The 27,787-nt window shown below is 33.6% G+C and overlaps 2 long non-coding RNA genes across 2 annotated transcripts in view; both read left to right on the top strand.

Annotated features, from left to right (window-relative positions):
- The window catches only part of LOC132803461 (uncharacterized), a 466,094-nt gene that overhangs the window by 327,216 nt on the left and 111,091 nt on the right, over nucleotides 1-27,787 (top strand). The gene's annotated exons all lie outside the window — the stretch shown is intronic.
- Nucleotides 24,189-25,584, top strand: LOC112491423 (uncharacterized). Its single transcript, XR_009638710.1, has 2 exons — nucleotides 24,189-25,114; nucleotides 25,312-25,584. It is a non-coding gene; the product is annotated as an uncharacterized LOC112491423 (long non-coding RNA).

Below are 27,787 nucleotides of genomic sequence, written 5' to 3'. Positions count from 1 at the left end.
CGGTACAAAACCATCGATAACAATATACAAATAATTTTTCTCGTATCACGAGGTCCATCAAATAATATTCCAAGGGCATAATTATAAAATTTGAAACCACCAATTTAAACAAATATTTTCCTTAAAATATTTAAACCAATCATGCCCAAAAAATAATATAAAAATCCAGATACAATTAATTAATGAAAATACCTGGCTCATGCATAATAAATACAATTAAATCACAGTAATAAAATCGGGAATTTCTTAATAACCCAAAATTTCCGTTTAGCACCGATGGGTATATATATATATATATATAAAATAAAATTTTTCCACAATTATAATTAAATTCCACCACATGAGCATAATTCCAGATATCAAATTAACACAACATAAATATAATTAATTACCCCAAAATAGTTTTCAAGGTGAGTCACTCACCTGAAGCACTCAATTAAAGCAAGATCCTCCATGGGATCAATTCCACGACGCATCCGTGCTCCTAAAACAACAATATTACACAACTCAAATAAATTAATATTTTATTCGGATAAATAATACCCGGTACCTGGGGGGACTAACGCAAACGTTAACCAAAATTGACGAATAATATACCGAATCGAAGCTTGAGTGACGAGGATTACAAATCTGGTCTTACTTCCCGGAGATCGGACCGGTGGTGGCCGCAATCTCGTCGGAAAGCTCTCGGCCTTTAGAGCCTCGATTCTCCCAAACCATCGCGAACTGGAGGAAAAGGACACCGGATTTGGAATCAAGGGGTCGAAATTAGTGGAGAGGAACCGGAGATGGGACTGGGTACTCGCCGAAATAGGGATTTCTCCGGCGAGCCGTCGCAGTCACGGCACCTGTCACTGCCGACGGCGCGTGCGGTGGCTGATGGCTGAGATTTTTGCGGTTTTTTAGATCAAAGGGAGAGGGTCTCAACGGTCCCGATGGTGACAAGAATGGAGGCCGGAATGTGGAGATCTCGGCGCTTGAAGGAATCGGCACCGCCGCCGGAAAAAGCCCCGATTCGGGTGCGTCGCCGGTCGGTTGGCCGTGAAATTTTGGGGTTTGGCTGGGAATGGAGAGGCGCTCCTGTCTGGCCGGTGTGTGTGGCAAGAATCAGCAGGAAAATTTCATAACTCCGGGGGCCGGCGATTTTCTCTCTCCCTCTCTCTCTCCTTTCTCTCTTTCTCTTTCCTCCCCCGTCGTTTTGCCAGATAAAAGCCACCATGGGTGATACTGTTCACCCACATGCACCTCTCAGATATGGACACATGGCATTGCTGTTCACTTAAGCCAGATATATTAAAATATTACGGTATTCAGAAAACTTTACATGTCCATAACTTCTTAACCAGATGTCCGATTTAAGCGTGCCGCTAGTCTATGAACTCGTATCGACGAGCACTTTACAACCATACAAAAGTCAAAGCAAAATTCTACAATCATAAAAAGTCAACTCTCGGCACCTTTTGGACAGTTTGAATCTTAACTTGTTTTGTCCATAACTTTCAAACCGTAGCTCTGTTTTTGACGTGCTACTAGTCTACGAACTCGTGCCAATGTGTACTTAGTAACGGTACCTCAATCAACCTAGAATTCCATCCGAGTCAAAAAGTCAACTTTTGACCCCTTCGGTCAACGATCAATGGTCAACCTCGGTCAAAGTTGGAAAATTTCCATTGTACTTTGGGACGGGATGTTACATTTTGGAGATGAATATGGTGGTGGCAAGGGTGGTTTTCAGGCCCTTTGATGATAAGTGCTTGCAGAATTGACGCAGAGGGTTTATGTGGCCTTGTCTTGGAAATGGAATGGCTAATACATGCCCTCTGTGCATCCCTACCATCTATTCCTTAGCTATCTACCTGCCTAGATCTATTGATCAAGATCTCTCCTTTCTTTCTTCTTTCTTTTTGGTGGTTTCTATTCTTACTTCTATGTATACACACACACACACACACAAATCAAAGACTCTATGGTCAGGACTGTTCGGATGGAGTTACGTGCTGATCAGGAGCAAAGCTAACGTAAAACCTAAGCAAAGCCGACGTTTTTAAAAAAATCGATATTTTTTTTTTTGTATAGCGTCAACTTTTATTTGGTCCACACGAGTTTGCATCTGGACGGTTCTGACTGTAAAAGGACTCTATATACAAGAACATGCAAATTTGCCATAGTAAACATACATGCCCACCATGTAATAATTGTGCATAATATTTCAACGCCTTTTTCCATAAAGATTCCATGTAATTGAATGTTTTTGAATGTGCGACTATTAAACCATCACGTATATATATATATATATATATATTATATATATATATATATATGAATGTTTTTTTTATCTATATATGAATGTTTTTGGAATGTCTAAACGACATGCTGTAAAGGCGAAAACATGAAAAGCTAAAAAGTGTAGCGGTAAAACCATTTTTTCATTAACCCATTTGCACAATTGTCAAAGGCAGTGCAACAGATTGCTTTTAGATTAAGCTTTTGGCAGTGGGCAGTGGAAATTAGTGGCCAGCGGAAATGCTGTTAACAGCACATGTCCAGCTGTAATAACAGCTCACAACCGGCATATGTAGGTGCTAGGAACCAAAAAAAAAAAAAATTTCTTATCTTACCGCCCTTTCTCCACCGTATATATGCTTCACTTCTTTCACTTTAAAAACATGGAAACAAAGAGAAAGAAGGAGAATATTAAAGAGAGAATTTCAAAAAGTAGTTTTTCTTAAATATTTATATTTTTTCTTTATCAAAAATGGTGTAAATTTTTTTATAAAAAAGTATTGTCAATTGTGGTATTTTTATTTTATAAAAAAATTATTATATTATTTTACTATAATAAAATCCTTTTACAATTGTTTATTATTTTATATGTATTTTATTTAGATTTTTTTAAATAATTTTTTTATTTTTATAATTTCTTATGTTTCAAAAACCATAAACTCCAAATAGTTAGTAGTATTCAATAAAAGGTGACGAACAAGCATACAGAGATATTGATGCATCTCCTAGTATGTCTTATACTGCTGTTGCCGTATGTCCCTCATTATTAAAATTGAAAGTTGAAACGACCAAAATATCCTGCACGTGTCATCTTTTCTTAATTAATTAATTACAACACATGGCTAAGAGCTAATTATAAAATTCTCCTCGATGGAAGAACAACTATATATATATATACATACATATATTATTAAAATTTGCAAAGAGGATAGATTTTTTATCCAATTAAACATTAAATCAAGTATTAAATTTGAAAGTATATTCTTAATTAATTATATATATACATATATATAAAAGAGTTACATATGACTCGATATATATATATATATATATCTCAATTCAAGTTCATAAGGAATAAACAAATTGCCCACATCCTATACTAATCAAATGATTCATCCAATAATAATTAAATATAATTGCATTTTAATATTCTGTATTTTGATTTGATTTTATATTGGATTTTCAAATTTAAATCATATTATATCTTAAATTTACAATTTATTTCATATTAATCAACACTACAAGAATCGCACTGATTAGCGATGCAATTTAATGAGTTAAATAAAATAAAAAGAGATGCATTTCACAACTTCATCTAATGTTGTGTCGCTAAAAACATTATACCAAAGGCGATGCAGTAGTAATGTTGCTTAATGTGGACAAAACAGCGACATAGTACAAAAAAAGATCGCCAAATATAGAGATACTTACAACGCTAAACATAGAGGAATCAGCGACTCTAAATATATACGTCGCTAATTTTTAGAATTTTTAGTGACACGTCTAGACTTCATCATGGTTTTATGTAAATTAATGTGTCGCTAATATTGATGAAACAGGGACTATATATTTATGCATCGCTAATTGTTAGAATTTTTAGCGACTTATTTCATTTCGTCGCTGGTTTATGTAAACTTATACGTCGCTAATTGGTAATGTGTCACTAAAAGTATATTTTAGGCGACGCGTTTCTTCTCCTAATGCGTTGCCCTTCTTTTTTTTTTTTTTTAAAATTTGCTTGTTATAATTTTTTTAAAATTGATTAAAATATTTTAAATACAAAAAAATTAAAATAATTAAAATACAAAAAAAAATTAAAACTAGCTTCATCCAAAATAATTAGAATACAAAAATTTAAAATAAACATTTTTCATAACAAAATAATTATCAAACAAATTAAAATATTATCTCATGAAATATTTTTACAATTTGGTAAACTATTGTATATGCAAAAGCAAAAGCAATATTAAGTAAACTTCCATGAATGCATAGTCATTGAGATGGAAGTTAACATCCTCTTGTTGACGATATTATACCTTCATACTGCATATAAAAAAATTTTAAAAAAAAAACTATTAACATTTATGCAAAATAAATAATTTAATATTAATTATTAAAAAGTAATTTAGTAAATGAAAATTTAAAGAATATTACCATTGTTCTTAAAATTTGATGAGGCATACTATGAACATAGCCACTCTCACATTCATCCTCATTATCATTTTCATCGATACTTGGCACCTGTATGACAAATGGATTGTGAGTCATCGTAGTATCGTCAAGAACATCTTCTTCAACCAATTCTTCTTCAACAAAAGTACGATGTTGTGGTGGAGTTGAAATAACAGACCATCTCGAAGATCTTCAACATAAAATACGTGTTGAACTTAACAAAACAATGTCAAGTAATATCACAAACAAAATATCTACAAAAGCAAGATTAAGAAAACCTAACGAACCTAACCTATGGTTAAGATGAAGGGAAAAAAAAAAAAAAAAAACCAACCCACCACATGTCACCACCAACCACAAAGAAAAAAGAAACTCACCTAAACGATGGAGACGAAGAAACAAGAAACCCAGCTAACCACGAGGGCGAAACAGAGAAACCCAGCTTCCCGACGACAACGTAGGCAAATGAAAAATGAAACCCAAAATATCCCACACTTCATGTCTCACTTAGATTGCTTCCAAATATAACATCTATTAGGTAGTGTACTTGATGTAGATTTAGAAAAGAAAAGGGATTCAAAGGCGCGCATAAAAATTTTAAAACGCGCCAAAAATTTTCAGAACAAGCGCGTAAAATTTTAAAACCCTTTTTAAGATTCTCTTTTTCTTTTTAAAATTAAGAGAACAGGTGACACATTTACATCTTAAAGCGTCGCTTGTTCCATCAATGTCATTATTTTTTTTTTGTTTTTTAATTAGTTTTTTATTCTTCATCTAAAAATAAATATTGAAAATATTTCTTATATATGTGAAACAAAATTACCAAAGTGGTAGTTTAATTATTTTGTTTTCTAAATACAGTTTATTTACTTTAAAATCCTGTTCTAAGTTTTATTTTTTGTTCCTTAATTTGATAGAACAGTCGACGCATAAAAACCAAAAAAAGTCGCCAGATACTTTTTTTTTTTCATTTTTTAATAGTTATTAATTTGCTTTTGAAGTATAGATTATTCGCTTTTAAAAGTTGCAAGTAGAAAAATATTATTTTTTATTTATTTAAGGGAACAGGCCATGCATTTACAATTAAAAGCGATGCCTTTTCTCTCAATTTCATTTTTTTCTCTTTGGTTATTTTTTTATTTTTGATCTACAAATAAACATTGAAAATAGTTAAAGAATAAAAGTACAAAAAAAAAGTTAAAGAATAAAAGTAAAAAAAAAAAAAAAAAAAAGGAACAAACGACTCATTCGTAAAGCATTGCGTCTCCTCTTTTCTTTTCTAAATAACGAAAATACTATTTAAAATACTTGGAAATTTAATAAGAAAATAATATGTATTTGAAAAATAAAAAAATTAAACAAAAATAATTAATATATTTAATTAATATTTAATTATATTTGATTTATATTTTTATTAACTCTCTATTAAAATTTTCAAAATAATTAAATTTATGACAATATTTTTATTTCCTATGTATTAAATATGTATTAACTATTTATGAAATTATTAATTTTAAAATAATAAAATTATTATATGAGTTAATATTTCATTTATTTGAAATATTAGATTCTTATGCCAATATTTATTTGAATTTTATTGTCTATCAATTATTTTGTATGAATTTATTTATAAAATAATCCTAATTTGACAAAACTAAAAAGTAACTTTCAAATTGAAAAAAAAAGAAAAACAAACGTCGCTAAAGGCTAGAATAGGCGACGCTTTTCTGAGGTTATAATTTCCCGATTCGTCGCTAAATATTAGAATAGACGACGCATTTTTAAAAAAGAGTCACTAAATGCGATAAAAGGCGACGAATTGTTAAAAAAAATCTCTTATTAGTTTTTAAACATAAAAAAAAAAAATTTTAAATAATTTTTCATTACCTTTTTAACATAAAAAAAGCTTTTTAAATAATTTTTGAAGTCTTGAATGACATAATTATTGAGAAGAAATCTCTTAAAAATGATTTTTATTTATAAAATTATTTTTTAAGCATAAATAATTGATATATTATTAATTTATATATTATGTCATAGAAGTATAACAAGTAACTTATCATAGAAGTACAAATAAATTAAAGAAATTGCTTAATAATTTTGCCTCATATTTCTATCTATTAATATTTTCAAAATAATTAAATTTATTACATTTTTATTTCTTATCTATTAAATATGTATTAACTATTTATCAAATTATTAATTTTAAAATAATAAAATTATTATATGAACTAATATTTCATTTATTTGAAATATTAGATTCTTATGCCAATATTTATTTGAATTTTATTGTCTATCAATTATTTTGTATGGATTTGTCTATCAAATAATCCTAATTTGACAAAACTAAAAAGTAACTTTCAAATTTAGAAAAAAAAAATATCGCTAAAAACTGGAATAGGCGACGCTTTTCTCATGTTATAATTTTTAGATTCGTCGCTAAATGTAGGAATAAGCGACGCATTTTTAAAAAAAAGTCGCTAAATGCGATAAAAGACAACGTATTGTTAAAAAAAGTCTTATTAGTTTTTAAACATAAAAAAGTTTTTTAAATAATTTTTCATTACCTTTTTAACAAAAAAAAAGCTTTTTAAATAATTTTTGAAGTCTTGAATGACATAATTATTGAGAAGAAATCTCTTAAAAATAATTTTTATTTATAAAATTATTTTTATAAGCATAAATAATTGATATATTATTAATTTATACATTATGTCATAGAAATATAACAAATAATTTATCATAGAAACACAAATAAATTAAAGGAGTTGTTTAATAATTTTGCCTTATATTTCTATCTATTAAATTTTAAAAATAATTAAATTTATCACATTTTTATTTCCTATCTATTAAATATGTATTAACTATTTATTAAATTATTAATTTTAAAATAATATAATTATTATATGAGGAAACAAGAGACGCAATCAAGGGGAATTGCGTCGCTTGTTCTACTTTTTTTTTTTAATTTGTTCCCCTTTTTTTTTCTTAAAAAAATACAATTTAAAGAATTGAAAATTTAAACAGAAAATAAATTGTATTTGAGAAACAAAATAATTAGAAAACAACAATAAAAATAATCATATAAGGCAACAGGCGACGCAATCAAGGGGAATTGTGTCGCCTGTTCCAATTTTTTTTTTTTTAATTTGTTCCCTTTTTTAAAAAAAAAATTAAAAAATACAAATTTAAACAGAAAATAAACTGTATTTGAGAAACAAATAATTAGAGAACAACAATAAAAATAATCATAAAAGGCAATAGGCGATGCAGTCAATGGGAATTGCATCGCTTGTTCCAATTTTTTTTTAATTTGTTTTCTTTTTTAAAAAAAAATAAAAATTCAATTCAAAGACATGCAAATTTACATAGAAAATAAACTTTACTTGAAAAACAAAATAATTAGAGAGAGATTATAAAAATAATTATAAAAGGGAACAGGCGATGCAATGAGGGGGAATTGCGTCGCCTGTTCCAATTTTTTTTTTTAATTTGTTCCCCTTTTTTTAAAAAACAAAAATACTATTTAAGATTTGCAAATTTAAACAGAAAATAAATTGTACTTGAGAAACAAAATAGTTATAAAACAACAATAAAAATAATCATAAAAGGCAATAGGCGATGCAATCAATGGGAATTACTTCATCTGCTCCAATTTTTTTTTAATTTGTTTTCTTCTTTTAAAAAAACAAAAATACAATTTAAAGACTTGCAAATTTACACAGAAAATAAACTTTACTTGGGAAACAAAAAAATTAGAGAGCGACAATAAAAATAATTATAAAATGGAATAGGCAATGCAATCAGGGGGAATTGCGTCGCCTGTTCTGTTTTGTTTTTTTTTTAATTTCTTCCCCCTTTTTTTTTAAAACAAAAATACAATTTAAATAAAAATAATCATATCAATTAATAGGCAACGCAATCAGGGAGAATTGCATCACCTGTTCCATTTTTTTTAATTTATTCCCTTTTTTTTTTAAAAAAAATACAATTTAAATAAAAATAATCATATCAGGCAACAGGCGACGCAATCAGGGGGAATTGCATTGCCTGTTCCAATTTTTTTTTTTAATTTGTTCCCCTTTTTTTAAAAAAATTTTTAAAATGCAAATTTAAACAGAAAATAAACTGTACTTGAGAAACAAAATAATTAGAGAACAACAATAAAAATAATCATAAAAGGCAATAAGCGACACAATCAATGGGAATTGCATCGTCTGTTCCAATTTTTTTTAAATTTTTTTTTTAAAAACAAAAATACAATTTAAAGACTTGCAAATTTACACAGAAAATAAATTTTACTTAGGAAACAAAAAAATTAGGGAGCGATAATAAAAATAATTATAAAAGGGAACAAGCGACGCAATAAGGGGGAATTGCGTCACCTGTTCCATTTTTTTTTTTAATTTGTTTCCCTTTTTTTTTTAAAAGCAAAAATACAATTTAAATACTTGCAAATTTAAATAGAAAATAAACTATACTTGAAAAATAAAATAATTAGAGAACAACAATAAAAATAATCATATCAGGCAATAGGCGACACAATCAGGGGGAATTGCGTCACCTGTTCCAAATTTTTTTTTTAATTTGTTTCCCTTTTTTTTTAAAATAAATTTTAAAAATACAAATTTAAACAAAAAATAAACTGTACTTGAGAAACAAAATAATTAGAGAATAATAATAAAAATAATTATAAAAGGCAATAGGCGACGCAATCAATGGGAATTGTATTGCTTGTTCCCTTTTTTTTTTTTAATTTGTTTCCTTATTTTAAAAAACAAAAATGCAATTTAAAGGCTTACAAATTTACACAGAAAATAAACTTTATTTGAGAAACAAAAAAATTAGAGAGTGACAATAAAAATAATTATAAAAGGGAACAGGCGACACAATCAGGGGGAATTACATCCCTTGTTCCATTTTTTTTTAATTTGTTCCCATTTTTTTTAAAAAATAAAAATACAATTTAAAAACTTGCAAATTAAAACAGAAAATAAACTGTACTTTGAAAAACAAAATAATTAGAGAACAACAATAAAATTAATCATATCAGGCAACAGGTGATGCAATCAGGGGAAATTGCGTCACCTGTTCCAATTTTTTTTTTTTAATGTGTTCCCAAAAATTTAAAAATATAAATTTAAATAGAAAATAAACTGTACTTGAGAAACAAAATAATTAGAAAACAATAATAAAAATAATCATAAAAGTCAACAGGCAATGCAATCATAGAGAATTGGGTTGCCTATTCCTTTTTTTTTTTTTAATTTGTTCCCTTTTTAAAAAAAACAAAATACAATTTAAAGACTTGCAAATTATTTAAGAAAAAATAATAGTCCTTCACATATTAAAAAATATTTTTAGTATTTATTTGTAGATAAATTAAATATATAAAATAATTAAAGGACAAATGAAAAAGAAGTAACAGGCGACACTATTTTGCTTAAATGCGTCGTTGTTAACAAAAAATGTTTATGAGATTGGCAATGTAAAGTAAAGATATGGCGACTCTTTTTCAGTAAATGCGTCACCTGAAATATCTGGCGACTCTTTATGCTATTGATGCATCGCCTGTTCCCTCAAAATAAAGGAAAAAAGTAATTTGTTAGGATTGCAACTTGCAATATCAAATAAACTATCATTGAAACATAATCAAATAACTAATAAAATAAAAAAAACAATGAATAAAACAGCAAAAGTTGAAGCTGTTGAGTCATATATTCATCGATGCTGAAAATCAGTGTCCTTTTTTTTTTTTCTGGTTTTTGGCGACCTTCAATTCATTTTGTTTCTTACCGTTGCTAATTTTATGTCGCAAAATCTCAATTTTCTTGTATTTAGCGATACTGTGGAAAATGCGTCGCTTATTGTCTTATTAAGCGACGTGTTATTGTGCATTTGTTTATTACGTCATAAAATTGGTGTCGCTACATCGCTATTTTCGTGTAGTGTAAATTTTCAATTCAACTAATAAAAAGCTTAACAAATTGATTACTTGAAAAAACTAATTAATTTTATTAATAATTTTTAAACTTTAAATTAATCATTTTCAAAATTAAACTAATTTAAAATGAAAATTGTAAAATACAATTGTTTTGGAACTTGGACTTCTTGACTATTTGACTAAAGTTACTCCAATATACAATTTTTTACTTTTCTATAATATAATATCGTATGCGCAACATTGGAAATTCGTCCCGATCGACTTTCGCGGGCAGTTCTGTCTGTTCACTGATCAAGTTGGGCAGCTCCTATATCCTTACACGTGTATAATCTCTCCTTGAGCCACACTATGCAGGGTCCTACGTCAATTTTTTTTTTTTTTTTAACAGTGGATTTTTAAGCCCAGAAATATAACGCCAGAACCAGTTAGACCAAAACCATCAACCTCTAACAACAATTGGGACATGAAAGCCTAAAGGAAACCTATGACCCATTTTAGCATTTAATACATTCTCTTCCATATTCGAAGGAAAAACCTCCTTACAACTACCAATCAGACCAACACAAGGATGGTTGAGATCAATATCTCCATTCATCCATAGGACAACAATATTCGAGTCAGTTTGTTTGAATTTTACATCTTTAGAAACACCTCGATCTTTCTTCGATCCCAAATCCTAATTTCCAAGTCTTTCAAATCACAAGCTATAGTGACCATTTCGCCTTTAAATTTATTAAAATCATAATTAGAAAATTTTAAAACATCTCCTCAGGATTATTTGTTTAATAATCCTAATTTTAAAACAAATCACAAGCCATAGTGACCATCTCTATCGATTTATTAGTATATATAGTCTTTTGTATGATTAGAAGTCTAATTAAACAATATTTTATATTTTAAGATATTTAATATTTTACACTTGTTCTCAATAATAAAAAATCTCGAAGTATATTGCTAATTTTTGTTTTTATACATTTAGGAAAGTGCCATCCGTTGTGTAGTGGATTACATAGCCTTCTTTATAGCAGTACAAGAGTAGAATAAACAACTTATGGAATTTATAGTATTTATTTTTATATTATAGTACTAAAAGTTTAGTATATTAAATGAATTTTTTAATGATAGTTATTTAAATGATCATATATGTGTAAATCCTATCGAATTCTTTTAAAAAAAATTATAAAATTTTTTATATATTTTTTTTCTCCCAATTAATATTGTACGATATTCATATCATGTATTATAAGATAAATTATATAATCACAATATATATTAAAATTTCAGTCCTTAAAATAATCAAAGTATTAATAATACTTCATATGAAAATCTCTCTCTCTCTCTCTCTCCATATATATACACATATAGGTAAATGCATATACGAAGACTTGGGAGTGATTTAACTCAAACTCTAGAAGTATTGCAAAAAGTATAAGAAACACTTCTTATACGCAGTGATTGGCAAAAGAGTATGAGATTACATTCTGTTGATTTTGTTTTTTAAAATCATCAATTTAGTAATTCTAGAAAAATAACCAATTTGGTGATTTTAGAAAAAAAAAAAAAAAAAGCAATTTGGTAATTCTTTAAAAATTACTTCCCAAATGAAAAGTGATTCCTACAAAATTATTCTCCATTGGCCTCTTTTAAATTTACATACTAGTGATTTGTAATTTTAAAGATATTGTAAATGACAAGAAAGAAATTATTAAGCATGTTATCTTATTTTTGCTTTTTAAAGGGCAGTCAAGTATAATTAATCTTAAAGTTTTCATTTCTTTGTATACAATTTTACTAATATATAATCTTAAAGTTTGTAATTCTTTGTATATAATTTTACAAGCCATCGAGATGCTTGCTTATTTTAAAAAAAAAAAATTACAATAAATATGACATTTTGGTCTACATGAATTTCTAAGCAATATTATAGTTTTAAAATTATATGATTTAAATTGCAACCGATTATATTTTAATATCGATAAAATATGAAGCACTGTTAGTAAAAAAAAAATTTAATTAAACAAAAATGCGCAAAATTCAAATTTTATAGAAATAAATTAAAGTGTTTTAAATCTGAAGTCGTCTAACTTTTCTAAATTAAAGTGTATTAAAATTAAAATGTACTAAAGTAATTAACCATAAAATGTGTATTAAAAAAATGATATTATAAATAAACTCATATATGAAATGGTGTTTCTATAACTTCCAAGAAGACAATGACATAGATGGAAAACAAATAAAGGACCGTGTTATTGTAATTTTACTAAATATAATTACTTTAAATATATGTTTAAACAAGAAAAATCTTTATATCAAGAAAGATTAAAACTTAATCACGAGTAAGCCCAAGTTTTTTTTTTTTTGGGGGATTTTAAACATGTTTAAAAGTTAAAAAGAAAAAAAATAACTTAAAATTATTTTTGAGAAATAGTAAAACAAAAAATTATAATTTATTCCCCTCGGATTTGTCTAATAGATTTTACTATTTGGTTTTAAAATTCATGAACAGTACTTTATCTATTGTAGATAGGAAATCAGCATCAAATATCTATCATGTTTGCGGAGACCTGGAAAATCAAACGACGTTGACTCCAAAATGGATGTACAAAGTAAGCATAGTGCTTTCTATGCTTAGAAACATAAGTATTTTACCTTACAGCTATATATTCTATCTGCGGAATTTTTCTATCCATTTATCTTTTTGTTTCCGATGAGTAACACGTGCACTAGAAACTTTTATCACAAAAACTCAATGAATACTATGATCCTCTTCTACCTCTGCCTGATATTTCACAAGGTTGCCCACGCAGCCACCGATGATTACAACCCTGGGGACAAAATAACCCTTGCCTGTGGCTCATCAGGAAGCGTCGAGGCCTTCAACCACCGCATTTGGGAAGGAGATATCACCTCAAAATTTCTTCCTTCACAGAACTAACTTTCTTTAAAAAAAAAAAAAAAGAAATAAATGAAATAAAACTAGCTTCTTCGTCTTCTCTCTCTCTCTCTTTATTTATTTATTTATAAAGCTATAAAACTAGCTTTGAAGCAGCAGCTTCAAATCACAAACAATATTTTAACAACAGCAACAACAACAATAATAATATGCCTTTTCTCCACAATGAATTTGTGTAATCCTAGTCTCTAACGAACTCACCGCAGCCATAGACCAGGCACAATTAAGGTATGATCAAGTGAGACAAACAAAATTAAAGAATATATCATAAATTTAACATTTGCTTATTGAATGTAGAAAACAAGCTTAATTTATCCATAAATTAAAATTAGGGAAAAAAAAATTGTTTCGGCTGTAGATGAAGATCCCATCATGTAACTTCCATCATTTCAAATGGAAGTGAGCTCAAATCTCATAATAACAAAACATAGAGTATTGGATCCCAATAATTGTTAGACATGAAGCCAGCCCATTCATTGGTTTTGCCTCTTTCTAGCCCAGAAGAGGCAGACGACCAAAGAAACTATTTTATGGGCTGGGTCGAGGAGTCATGGCCTTGTCAAAGTCCACCAAGTCGACATCGATGAATTTGCCAGGTCCATACACTTAAATAAAGTAGGGGAATTTGGTCCAATGCCTTTATAGGGATGAGCTTAACCATTTTTACCCTTTCATTTAGTATTTTTTTTTTCTACCCTTTCAATTTTTAATAATCCCAAAATACTTTTATATCCAAATTAAATATTTTTAATTTTTTTTTTCTTTCTGTTTTTTCTTTCTTTTCTTCACCCGACTTTTCTCTTCTCCTTTATCACCCTTACCCAAAAGCTGGCTCATCTTTTCTTATTCATCAAGCTTTCTTCACTTAGTTGCCTTTTTGCCAAACAACCCCATTTCATCTCTCTGGTCACTAAGTATTGAAGGTCTAAAATGTACCACAAGAGAGGACTTTGGGCTATCAAGGCCAAAAAAGGTGGCGTTTTCCCTCGCCACGATTCGAAGCCTGCCATAGAGAACCCACCTCAGAAACCTCCCAAGTTCTACCCTGCTGATGATGTCAAGAAACTTCTTGTCACCAAGCGCAAGCATAGGGCCACCAAGCTCAGGTTCAATTCTGAAAAGGTTTTTTTTTTTTTTTAATAATGTATTTAATGTGTTTTGGCTACATGTTATTTGGCTTTCATTGTTTTCTTAATTGGGTCTGTGAACTTTTCAAGATGAGTATTACATTGGGGACGGTGTTGATTGTGTTGGCTGGGAGATTTAAAGGGAAGAGAGTTGTATTCCTGAAGCAACTTTCATCTGGCTTGCTTCTGGTGGGTAAGACTTTTTTTTTGCTTCCAATAAATTGCCAAATATTCTTGCTTTTGTTTTTGTTTTTGTTTTTTTGTGTTTATTTTCCCCTGACTGGAAATGAGTATTCGATTGCTATAAATAGGAATTAAATTATGTGTGTGTGTTTTTTTTTAATATATTTGTTCATTTTGACTATTCTTAATAGTTCGGTTCAAAATTTTCTTTCCCGGATAGTGGAATGTGCATTTTTGAATTGAAATTACCATATGCAAGTCCTCTCTTTAATAGGCATTTTGTTGATCTATTACATTTGCTATTATATGTCTTGCAAAATTATGGAAATGCTAATTTGCAAGAATGAAGGTTCTTTTTTAACCATTTTATGGGATCATATTGTTTTTTCTCTTTCCAATGAGGATAATGGACAACAGTTGCGTCTATTTCTTTTTCCTTTTTATGCTTCCACCCTGCATTTAGGAGATGAAAATTGAAAACCATATTTTTTTCTTCTATGGTAACAACTATATGCTTTTATCTAGATGTATTTCATAAGATAATTCCATTATGCTTTATGTATTAGTGAAATTTAGCTGCTTTTAGTCATTGATATGTTTGCTTCTTTTAGACTTTTAGCTAATTTGTGGTTTGTTCGAAATTTTGCATCATATTATTCTTGACTGGATTGCATTGATATTTATGTACATATCTGGTTAATATTCACCCAAATATCTCTTGTTAGTTCCTCTTGAAGTTTTAGTTTTGAACTTTCTTTCCAGGAAAGATCGATCCATACGTTATTTTAAGCTTAGGGGACCAAGTCATACGCAGCAAAAAGAACAGCGAAACCATAGTCATTGGACCTCCTGGTGAACCAATTTGGAATCAGGTAAAGGTCCTTGTAATTCTGCTTCGACGTCTGTGTTTAAATGAAGTTGTAAAAGTTTTTCTAAATGATCATATATGTTTATATATATATATATATATATGTGCTTGCTGACAGGATACAAGCAACTATAGAACATTGTCTGGTCATATGCATCTTCTATCAAGTCATATAAGATATTTGGTGATGCAGTGGTGTTTGATACCACTCATTGCTTGACTGCATTTGATATGCCTGTGAAGTCCCACATCGGTTGGAAAGGGGAATGAAGTATGCCATATACGTGGGTGTGGATACATTTTCCGTACAATGCGTTCCCACGAGGGAAAATAAAACCGTGCGGGCTGGACCCAAAGCGGACAATATCATGATTGGGACTGGTAGGTAGGGGTTGGAAGAGGATTCTCCCTAACCATTACGACGCGTTTTGACAAAACCTTGAGGGCTGGGTTGTAAAAGGATTCCCCAGGCCCAAAGAGGACAATATCGGACGCGGGTGGTCTGGGCTGTTACAGATGGTATCAGAGCTAGTACCCGGATCGATGTTCCAGCGAGGACGCTGGGCCCCAAGGGGGGAGGATTGTAAAGTCCCACATCGGTTGGAAAGGAGAACGAAGCATGCCATATAAGTGGGTGTAGATACCTTTCTCGTATAACGTGTTCCCATGAGGGAAAGTAAAATCCTGCAGACTGGGCCCAAAGCGGACAATATCGTGATTGGGCCTGGGATGCCCGTGCTAGTGGGACTGGTAGGTAGGGGTTGGAAAAGGATTCCCCCTAACCATTACGACACGTTTTAACAAAACCTTGAGGGCTAGGTTGTAAGAGGATTCTCCAGGCCCAAAGAGGACAATATCGGACACGGATGGTCTGGACTGTTACATGCCACTTGGGATATGGGTTGGAATGAATAATTATGGTATGCCTTGCTTCTTTGGTTGCTTGCTTTAACGAGAAGAAAATCTAAGGTCTTTTTTATGGGCATTGAAGATGATAGAGCGAAAATAGAATACAATACAAATATATTCTATTAGTCATTTTATGTAGAAAGGAAGTGGGTTTATTGGTGGTTTTGTGTAGAAATTATGATAATACAAATTTTCGGTAATTACGATAATATAAATTTTTTTGTTAGTCAAACCATCTATTGTATGGTTTGTGGGTGTAATTGCTGAAGCAACAGGTGTAATTGCTGTTTTAAGACGTAAGGTTGATCATGCTAGTGACTAAATTTTATATTTATTACTCATATAACTTTATGGAACTAGGTTAATTAATCTTTAGACAAGCATGTATTCTATCAAACTGTTCTAATAGTATCATCATCACTTGCTTATTCCCTTCTCTTTCTATTACGAAGAGAAAACTAATTTCTACTTACACATTTGTTATGCCATTTAATTTTTTTTTTTTAAATCCTAGTTGAAAAATAATCTTTTTTGCTATTTGTGAAAATATTAATCATCTATGTAAAAGTCATAAACTTCATAGTTAATAAATTAATATTTTATTCGGGTAAATAATACCCGGTACCTGGGGTGTCAAAACACAAACGATAACTAGAATTTACGAGTTATATACCGAATCGAAGCTCGAGTGATGCTGATCATAGATTCGGTCTTACTTCCCGGTGATCGGACCCGACGGGGTCGGAATCTCGCCGGAAAACTTTTCGAGTTTCGGCTCCGCAATTCTCCCAAACCGTCGCGAATTGGCGGAAACGGAAGCCGGATTCGGATTCAGGAGGTCGAACACAGCGGACTGGAGCTGGCCGGAATTTCGGGTACTCGCCGGAACAGTACTTTCCGGCAGGCCGCCACGGTCACCGGCAACCGTCGCCGGCGGCGGCGCGTGCGGTGGCCGTTGGCTGTGAAATTTTGCAGTCTTGTAGATCTTGAGGAGAGCAATCCAACGGGACCGGCGGTGAGCAAAACGGAGGTCGGACGGCGGAGAAATCACCGTTTGAAGATTTTCGACCCCTCGCCGGAAAACGCTCCGATCCCGGAGCGTCAGTGGTCCGATGGCCGTGATTTTTGGTGGGTAGGCCGGACTTGAGGAGAGGATGATGGGTGTACGGCGTGCGTACTGTAGATCGGCCGGAATAGTGCCGATTCGCGGTGGCCGGCGGTGGAGGGGGAAAAATCGCCGCCAAACTTCGGAGGTCCGATCTGGGCGCGTCCGGCGGCCGTTCGCCGTGAAACTTGGAGGTTTTGCCGGAAATGAGGTGGGCAATCTGGATGGCCGGCGCGTGTACAGTAAATAGGCCGGAAAACGTGAAAATGACCGGCAGCCGGTGACTCTCTCTCTCTCCTCTCTCTCTTTCTCTCTCTTCCCCGAGTGTTTTAACAAATAAAACCCCTATATGACACTGTTCATGCCACGTGGACCAATAAGAAGCTGACACGTGGCATTTCACTGTCCACCGATCCAAAAACATTAAAATAATACGGTATCCGGTAAACTTCAAATGTCCATAACTTTTTAACCGGATGTCCATTTTGAGCGTGCCGCTAGTCTGTGAACTCGTATCGACGAGCACTTCACAACCATGCATGAGTCAAAGCTCAATTCCCCATAAACAAAAAGTCAACTCCGGCACCCCTTGGACAGTTTGGACCGCAACTTGTTTCGTCCATAACTTTCAAACCGTAGCTCCGTTTTCGACGTGCTACCAGTCTACGAACTCGTGGCATCGTGCACTTCGCCACGGTACCCTAGTCAACTCAAAATTCTCACGAGTCAAAAAGTCAACTTTTGACCCCCTTCGGTCAACGGTCAACGGTCAACCTCGGTCAACGTGCACGGATTCAGGTGCAATTTGGGATGGGGTGTTACAGCCTTCCCCCCTTACAAAAATTTCGTCCTCGAAATTTTCGCACGTCACTGGAACAAACAAGGGTTTGATCACGCACCTGCGCTTCGGGCTCCCATGTCGCTTCCTCGACTAAGTAGTTCCTTGCCAACCAATCCATGCCCAACACTACTTCAAGTCCGGATAGATCCAACAGGATCAGGTCTGCTTCCATCACTTGATCTGTGAAATCGTCGGGCGTAGTCCTGGCTCCCTGCTGCGTCATAGCAAACACCCGGCCTTGACTTGTCTGCTGGGGTCTCCTTCCTCTACCTCGACTCGATCCTGCAGACGGCTGGACTGATCCCGAAGAAACTCCTACTGGCTGACTCTCCTGGGAACTCTGTCCTGGGAATATCCCCGTATGCTGTGTCCGTCGACCTGCTTCTAGCACACTGCCGCTACCATAAGGGCAATCCCTCCTTATGTGGCCTGGCTGCCCACACCGAAAGCATAAACCATCCATCTGACACTGCCCAGAATGATTCCCCCTACAAAGTGGACAAATCCGTGGAGAACCAATGCGTGACTGCTGATACGAGCTTGCATCCACACTGATCGAATGGCGAGCTGGCTGGGGCATGCGATAACTATCTCTCCTCTGGAATCTGCCTCGTGGGCTTAACCTATCACTGTCTGAGCCTGAGCTATGGCTCTTCTTAGCTGCCCCCTATCGAGGTACTCCGCTATACGAACCTTCGAATGATCTGCGCCTCGCGGGTCTGTGTATCTCCTCCTGTCTCTCTAGCTCGAGCGTTGCATCCCTGGCGGACTGATAGGTGGGATGTACTAATCCAGAAAGGGTGTAGCCGATGCTCTCTTTCAATCCGTCTATGAACCTCACCTTCTTCGTGTGATCGTCGGGAATTAGGTGCATGTAGAATTCTGATAGTTCTCAGAATCTCCTCTCGTACTCTGTCACCGTCATGTTCCCCTGTCGTAGTTCCTCGAACTCTCTCCTTCTTGCTTCACGGTAGGCAGGAGGACAAAACTCAGTAGAGAAGGCCATCTTGAACTGATCCCACGTATGCCTTGCACGAACAACTGGGCTAACTTCTCGGGTGAAAAACGTTCTCGTACCGGTAGGAAGTGTGCCGACTTGGTGAGACGATCAATGATTACCCAAATGCCGTCGTACCTTCTAGGTGTGGAAGGAAGCTTGAATACGAAGTCCATGTTGAGTTCTTCCCACTTCCACATGGGAATCGGTAAAGGTTGGAGTAGTCCCGAAGGCTTCTGTCTTTCTGCTTTCACTTGTTGACAAATCAAACACTTTGATACGAAGTCTGCCACTTCTCTCTTCATACCAATCCACCAATAATACTTAACAAGCGTCCGGTACATCTTGGTACTCCCAGGATGCATCGCATACATCGAGCTGTGCGCCTCCTCCAAAATCTCCTTCTTGAGTCCTGGGATATCCGGAACGCAAAGTCGTCCTTTATACACGAGGGCTCCATCCCTCCTTATTGAAAATTCGGATCAAGACCTTCTTGTACCTTGCCCTTAATTGTCCTCAACTTAGGATCTTCCATTTGGGTCTCTACTATACGATCCACCAACACCGGTCGTTCCTGGAAGCTAGCCATAAGAACTCCTGAAGGGTGCATATGCATTAACACCCCCATCTTCTTCAACTCCACCATGAGAGGTAGTTGGACGACTTGGACGTGAGCAAGGGATCCAGTAGCCTTCCTACTCAAAGCATCTGCCACTACATTCGCCTTACCCGGGTGATAATCAATCACACAGTCATAATCCTTTAACAACTCCATCCATCGCCTTTGCCTCATATTTAACTCCTTCTGTGTGAAAATATACTTGAGGCTCTTGTGGTCGGTATAGATTTGGCATGTGGCTCCATACAAGTAGTGCCTCGAGTTTCCACATCGCTTCCTCGACTGACAGGTATTCGATGTTCTTTTGTAGCAACAACACATGAATTACGCTGCATGCCGATGTCTGCTTTCCCGCTTCCACTTGTCGGCAGCGTAACTTAGCAAGTATACTAGAGGCCTTATCCACTATCACTACACTACCATCACGCCTAATAGTGACTTTAACTTTCCTCTTGTGCAACTTTCAGTCTCATGCCCACTAATTAAGGATATTCAAATTGGTCCATGAGAACACGATCTGCAAGTCTTGGTCATAGTCGAACGCTAACCATAAGGTGCTTCTAAAGCATGCATCCTTAAACCAACAACCAACTCTCGTGACTCGATCAGCACTTTAAAAGGTTAGATTAGAACTTAAGTCTAATTTCCTCAAATACTGGTATCACCAAGTTAAGGTTGAGATTAATTCACTTGTCTTCGATTACCCTCCTAGTACTTACAATTATAAAACCCTTGCTCCTCATTGATTAACCAATAGTCTTAACCTCGACAAACATCAATCTTTCTTTTAACTAAATTCATCAAGGTCATGAATAAAATTCTCAACATCCAAATACCATTCTTGAAAACCCTAAGTTTTCCCCATTTCAAATAAATTCCATGAATCCACACCTCAAGCAATAAAGAATTTAAATCTTAATTCTAGCATCACCACCAATACTATGAACAAATCACTAGATCCTTAACCCATAAAAGTATTCCACACTTCTTAAATTCTAACTACGTCCCAAAAATCATACTCCTTATCATTGTAAATTATCACCAACAATATCAACCACCTTGAATCGATAAAGCACCACCAATACGAACCATAAATCTCCAGGGAAATAAGATATCAAGATCTTAGCTTCTAGAATGAAAACTAACCATGCTTAAACATCCAACCATGCCTAAGGAATCATCCTCATCTTATTAACCTCATCAACCACCAAGTAGAACTTTAGTCGCTATCCGGAGCTTGCTTGATTCTCTAAACGCTGTCGTACCTTCTCTTTGTGAATGATAGTTTAAGCACGAAATCCATATTTACATCTCCCTACTTTTACTTATCGGTGACCTAAGTACCTTTATTCGGATCTTGCAACTTCCTTTATCGTGCCAAACCACCATGTCATCCAGTGAGCATTCCATACGTCTTGGTACCCTTGGGGTGTATCGCATACTTTGAATCGCGTGCTTCCTTTAGGATCTCCTTTTTGAACTCAACGATACCCTGCTTTGGATTCTCGACTGGCGATACTTAACCCTTAAGTCGCTCTTGGAAAAACCATAACATAAAACAAATAATAAAATATATTTTTCAAATATACCTAACTTGCATAGGCAATTGTTAAAACTCCACACTGAAAATCATATCTTAAAATCCATAGCATAAAATAAAATATGCACGCTTGTAATGGAGGTACGTACGACACCTTCTACATGTTACGTAATCCATGATTCCAACTGTCGCCGACACTCTGCTACCAATACAAACCAGGGTGGTTGCCTATATTGGTCGTCCAATCCCCTGGACTCGTAGGCAACATGATCATGGGGCTAGCTCTACATGGACCACATTGGTTCGCCGCCTCCATATGGTGCAGTATAATATCAAACAATATAACATACAAATACATGTACGAACACAAACCAAAAATACTTGAATAAAATACCCTTAAATTTCAAATACCACTTTGAAAAGCATTTAAATTTTGATAATCGATCGGAAAAATATTTTGACGCCTTGAAATCGATCGACACACATCCTTAGGCAATCATCCTTCTTTTCCATGAACGAAATGGATACCATTCACGATGATAAACTTGACCTTCAACAAGAAAAGGCATCCTCGACCATCGACTAGGCCATAGGAATTTCCCGTTAGGCTAGATGATCCTAATTGACACCCTCGAAGATTAGAGTTATTCAAACTCGGGCAACGAATTTACTTCGAGACAAACAGAAAGAACGCTTTCACACGGGTAAAACGAGAGATTAGACACGGATGGGACACACAACAATGCACAGTCCCTTAGGAATACTAGAACCTAGAGCTCTGATATCAACTGTCAGGACCCGTCCAGAATTCCTTCCCCGGAACCCTAGACAGCCCTGATCCTAGGGAAACCCTACCGAACTCTCCAACGGAAAATCCGGCAGAGCCTCCCCTAAGGGATTTACTTACCACAAACTACCTGCACTGAAAACACACTTCTAAAAATATCCCCTTATTCCTCCCACAATACTACAAATTGATTCCACAAATTGCAGCACTTCAAAATAAATACAGTAATACAATACTACAAATTGATTCCACAAATTGCAGCACTTCAAAATAAATACAGTAATCCAGTGCATAATAAATACAACAAGAATGAAAGAAATATTACAACTGCAATAAAAGAAAAATAGGGTACAGCACGAACTAAAACAGCGAGGAAGATCAAGTCCGCTCCGAGTGGACGCCGACAACCTGGTACCTAGAGGAACGGAATTTAAGAGTGTGAGATGCTAATCATCTCAGTGAGCGACCCTACTACTATACAATATAATACCACGGTAATAGGTATATAAATAATAATTATTTGGAAAATAATAATTTCTCTCAAAACCCTTACAATTCTCTCAGTTGGAAGAGTTCCCCTTTTAAAACATTTTCACAAAACCCTTTATTCATACTCCCCGAAAACCAAGACATCAAATAAATACCAGAACAGTAATAGTTAATTTTTAATTCCCATACAGTTTCAAAACATTTTATTTTTAAAACACAGTTCTGAAATCATTTGATGCACCCACTATATACCAGTGGCGCCAGAGTACCCAGCGTCCCGAGGTACTGCCAGACAGGAGGTTATAGAGAGAAACCGGCATACGGTCGCGTGGCATCCCACTGCGCCGCTGCTAACCTGGTGTCCCGGCCAATGGGGGGGTGGCCACCCTCTCCGATGGCATCCACAGGACACCCTCATAATATCACCTGCGCGCTACTCACACCCACCTGCGCGCTAATCATATCCGTGTGCACAATATCCATATCACATATACCATATCACATAATCAGAACACCAGTACGTGCACGGTGCATCTAAAAATCATAAAATCCATAAATTTAAATCATAAAACAAATTTCACATTTTTCATAAGCATAGCGGGCATAATCCATCCGCTTGAACCGGGAAATTCTCCACAATTTCTTTATAATCAATGCCATAAATTCCATGATTTTCAAATCCACCAACTTCCAAATCCATCAATTTAAATATCCACATTTTTCCAAGCATAAATAATTCTCGAAATATCATAGTCAAATCTCATAATATTCCATGGGCATATTTTATAAAAATTGAAATCAGCAACATAACCAAATATTTTCTTTGAAATATTTGAAAATCAAATCGTGCCCAATTTACCATTAAAACCACACCAATTTCAAAGTCCTCAAAACCATAAAATAATTCCACACGGCATAAATTTGTAGAATTCGCATTTTCTTAAATCCAATAAATTCATAAATAATTCTACAATAAATCCAATAAATATTTGGCACATAGAAATTAAATTCCAAATATTTAATTCACACATAATATATTCATCAATTAAATTCCCCAAAATTAATTTGAAGGTGGGTCACTCACCTGGAGCACGCAATTAACCCATGATCCACTACGGGATCAATTCTACGACTCACCGGTGCTCCTAGAACAAAATTCACAGACAGTCGAATAAATTAATATTTTATTCGGGTAAATAATACCCGGTACCCGGGGGGTCAAAACACAAACGATAACTAGAATTTACGAGTTATATACCGAATCGAAGCTCGAGTGATGCTGATCACAGATTCGGTCTTATTTCCCTGGGATCAGGGCTGTCTAGGGTTCCGGGGAAGGAATTCTGGACGGGTCCTGACATTATTGATTACTATTTATCATTCTCTTGTTTCATTTTGATATGTTATTTTGCAGTTGAGTTAAACATTATTGATTAATATTTATCATTCTTTTGTTTTTCATTGGATATATTTTAGTGTTCACAAGTTAAGGAAGCTTTTGTCTGACAAGGATGCATACCATCAATTTTTACTTTCGCTCGATGAAGTTAAAATTCAAAATAATGTATGTACATAAGCTTTTTCTCTTAGTTGGGAATCTGTCTGTAGTACTTAAGTGCATAAAGTGCATGCATCAACCCCTTTTTAAAATGCTTGTTAGTGAATATTGGGTATTGTGCTAATACAATGACTTTTGTGCTTGATTTATATGGTTTATTAATGAGCATGGTGGTTTATGCCTTCCCAATATATAGTAGTTTCGCTATTGTGATACTTGAGTCTATGTTCTGATTATTTTTCCTAGATATTTTTTTGCAACTTGACAATTATCAGCTTAGAGATGAAATTCGCAAAAAAAGACTGCAGCTAGGGAGTTATTCTTTTCTTGTTATCTACTAGTTTTTGCTATATTAGTCATGCACAATTGGATTATGCATGGAGATATCTACTAGATTTTTTTTTAATTATATATATATATATATATATCAGTCGAGCACAATTGAATTATGCATGGAGAAACAGATCCTGAATTTATTTACACTCACAGGGAAACTTGGAAAAGGAACCGCACATTATGGAGCTTAGAATCAAGTAATATTTATCTTGCTTTCTTTAGGTGGTGTCGAAATTATTGTATTGACTGTGAAACATTTTCTCCTGTTTGTATGGTACATGGTGCAGAATTATGAGAACAACAGAGTTGGCTGCTGCAGAGGAGAAGTTACATGAGCTTGACAGACAAAAGGAAGAAATGTTGAGGTTCGGTTCCCCTGCTTCCCTTTTCCAAAGGCTTCAAGGTATAGAATATGATAATTTATAGTTGGAAATATGAATTGCACAGTTTCTTTATGCTCAAGCTCAAGTTTCTTTTTGTTGTTTTGTACCTAGTGGTTGTGCTTAAACACGAAAGAATTAATGTAGAGAAGCCAAATTTGATAATAAGCTACTTTATCTTAATTACCATTAACCTTTATTTATTGGTGTTTGTATGCAGATGCAATGAACATGACAGATGAGAAATCTGAAAATCTACACAAGCAGCTTTTTGTGCAGATATACAAGAAGCTTCGAACCACTTAAGTGAGCATTCATTCATCTTGCAGCTAAAACAAATTCACTAAGTTGAATTGATATTATAGAAAGATATATACTTGGAACACATTGAAATCTTACTTCTAGTTTCAATGCATTGGCTAGATAAACGTGATTGTCTGTGTATTATTTGGTTAAATATTTTCTCTTTGCTAGTATATCAGTTTTGACAGCATTTGTTCATGTACATTCAATGTTCATCGTGGTATGGTATTATATAGTTACAATTTTATCAGTTTTTGCCATAATTACATTTACATTTATGATTTTTAACTTGAAAAAACTAACAGATGCAGTCTATGCTTTTTAGGCTTTATCTGAAACTAAAACTAGCCTTTCATTATGATGCACTGCTTTACTTGTTTTGTCTTTGATTGGACAGTAATCTCATATTGGCTAATATGATTATGAATCGACAAAAATGTGAGTATAACTTCAATGTAAAAAGCTCAAAGCAGTTCCATGTTTAAGGAATAATACCACTTTAAACAATTACACCATGGATTTGATACCAACACAACCTTTTGTAGGAGCTGTAATATTCTCTAGTTTTTATTCATAAAACACTTGTGCATTTTTCGCTTGCTAATTCAAATTTAATTTTTAGTTTTTCTACATTATTCTCATGTCAAGATGAAGTGTAAGGACCTAATTTCATTATTAAATTCTCCATATTGTTTGAGAAGTGGAAAAGCAAGAAATAAGAAGGATGAGAATTTAAATGGATGGTAATTTAGTTCTCAAATATTGACTCTCCAGTTTGAGACGATTTGAACTTGTTTGAATGATATGCATTGAAATTTAGTTAGTTTTAGATTGGAGACTATTCCCAGCTTGAAAGCTTTTTCCAATCTCTTTTAAAATGCAGCTTCATGGCAGTATGTCCAAAAAAAAGTAGTCAGGAGGGAATTAATTGTGCAGTTGTGGAAAATATTTAAATAAATGGATATGAAAGTGTCAAATAAATGGAACCATCTCCCATTTCTCATCTATCCTTATTTCTCATTAACTGTAGAATAAAGTGGAAAATATTTAAACAAATTGTTTTACCATCTCCCATTTCTCATCTACCCTCATTAACTTCTATCCTTCTCTCTTCCTCTCCTTGCTACCACATTCAATGAATCCTGTGTGTCTCCCTCTCTCTTTTTTCTCTTTTGTTGGTTATGTACCTTTCAGCCTTTCTTCACACTGACCAACCATTGCAGAAAACACAATACCACTTTCAGTGCAGTTCAGTCTCCCTGCATACCCCCAACCTTTTGTGATAACAAAAAGACTGAAAATCTTTATTGTGAAGCCCATAGACTTTAAAAATGTGTAATTAAAGTGTACGTTCATGCACAGCAGAGTTAAAGATTTTTGGTATGTGCATATATATATATATATATATGTACATATACGTATATATTTTCCCCTTATATTGGATTCATTGTTTGTCACGTTTTGACATGATATAAAAGTGCAAGTTATATGTTGGTTTGATTTTATGTACAACAATTCATAAATGGTTCGGAAATTTCCATTTGAAAATTACAACCTTTGTTTGTTACATACGACCCATCATAATTATGAAACATTTGCTTGTTGGAAAATTTAACGGCGGTTCCATCGATGATTACCGACATTCCATCGGTATATTTAATTTTTCCATTTTTTTAAAGCAAACCACCTTAATCGAATTTGACAACTTTGATAATGTTATTGTATACGAAGGACATGCTAAATGTAACTATATTTATGGTCGTGAACAAAATAATCCACAAATCACCACAATGTCAACATTGCATCCATTCAAGCTAATGTTATGTTATGATTTAGCACATATGTCACAAACTTGACATCTTATTCTACTTTATCCACTATGTCTGTCAGGAGTTATTAGCTATTCTACTAGGCGTTAATATGCAAGATTTAAACATAATTGTTTGGCTTATTTTCTATACTCATTTTTTGAAAATGCATTTGTATTTTTTCAATAATTTTGCTTCAGGATTATAGTTAAACCTTCAAGCAAAGATTCTACGATTGCAATTATTTTTATCCATATGACCTCATGAATTACCACAAGCTTGTGACAAGGATATACTTATTCTGTTTTGAATTGGTAAACCCTTTGTGCTCAATGTCACAAATTTCAGTTCTACTATTCTATGATGGAACATGGAGTTTATCTTCTGAAGGTACTTAGAGATACCAATGTCAAAGAACAAAGATTATACGTATCAAACGAAATTGAACGTTGGCAGAACTTGCAGATGTTGTCTACAATGCTCTCAACTTGGATTCTACATAACATCAATTAATCTTCAAGTTTATATACCATGTGTGTTTGTCATGCAAGCCATACGTTGCGGAAAATGAGGAAGACCTGCAAA

Source organism: Ziziphus jujuba, chromosome 4 (genome assembly GCF_031755915.1).
Source record: "Ziziphus jujuba cultivar Dongzao chromosome 4, ASM3175591v1".
In the NCBI taxonomy this organism is placed as follows: Eukaryota; Viridiplantae; Streptophyta; class Magnoliopsida; order Rosales; family Rhamnaceae; genus Ziziphus; species Ziziphus jujuba.
This window is presented reverse-complemented; position numbering and strand designations above follow the sequence as displayed.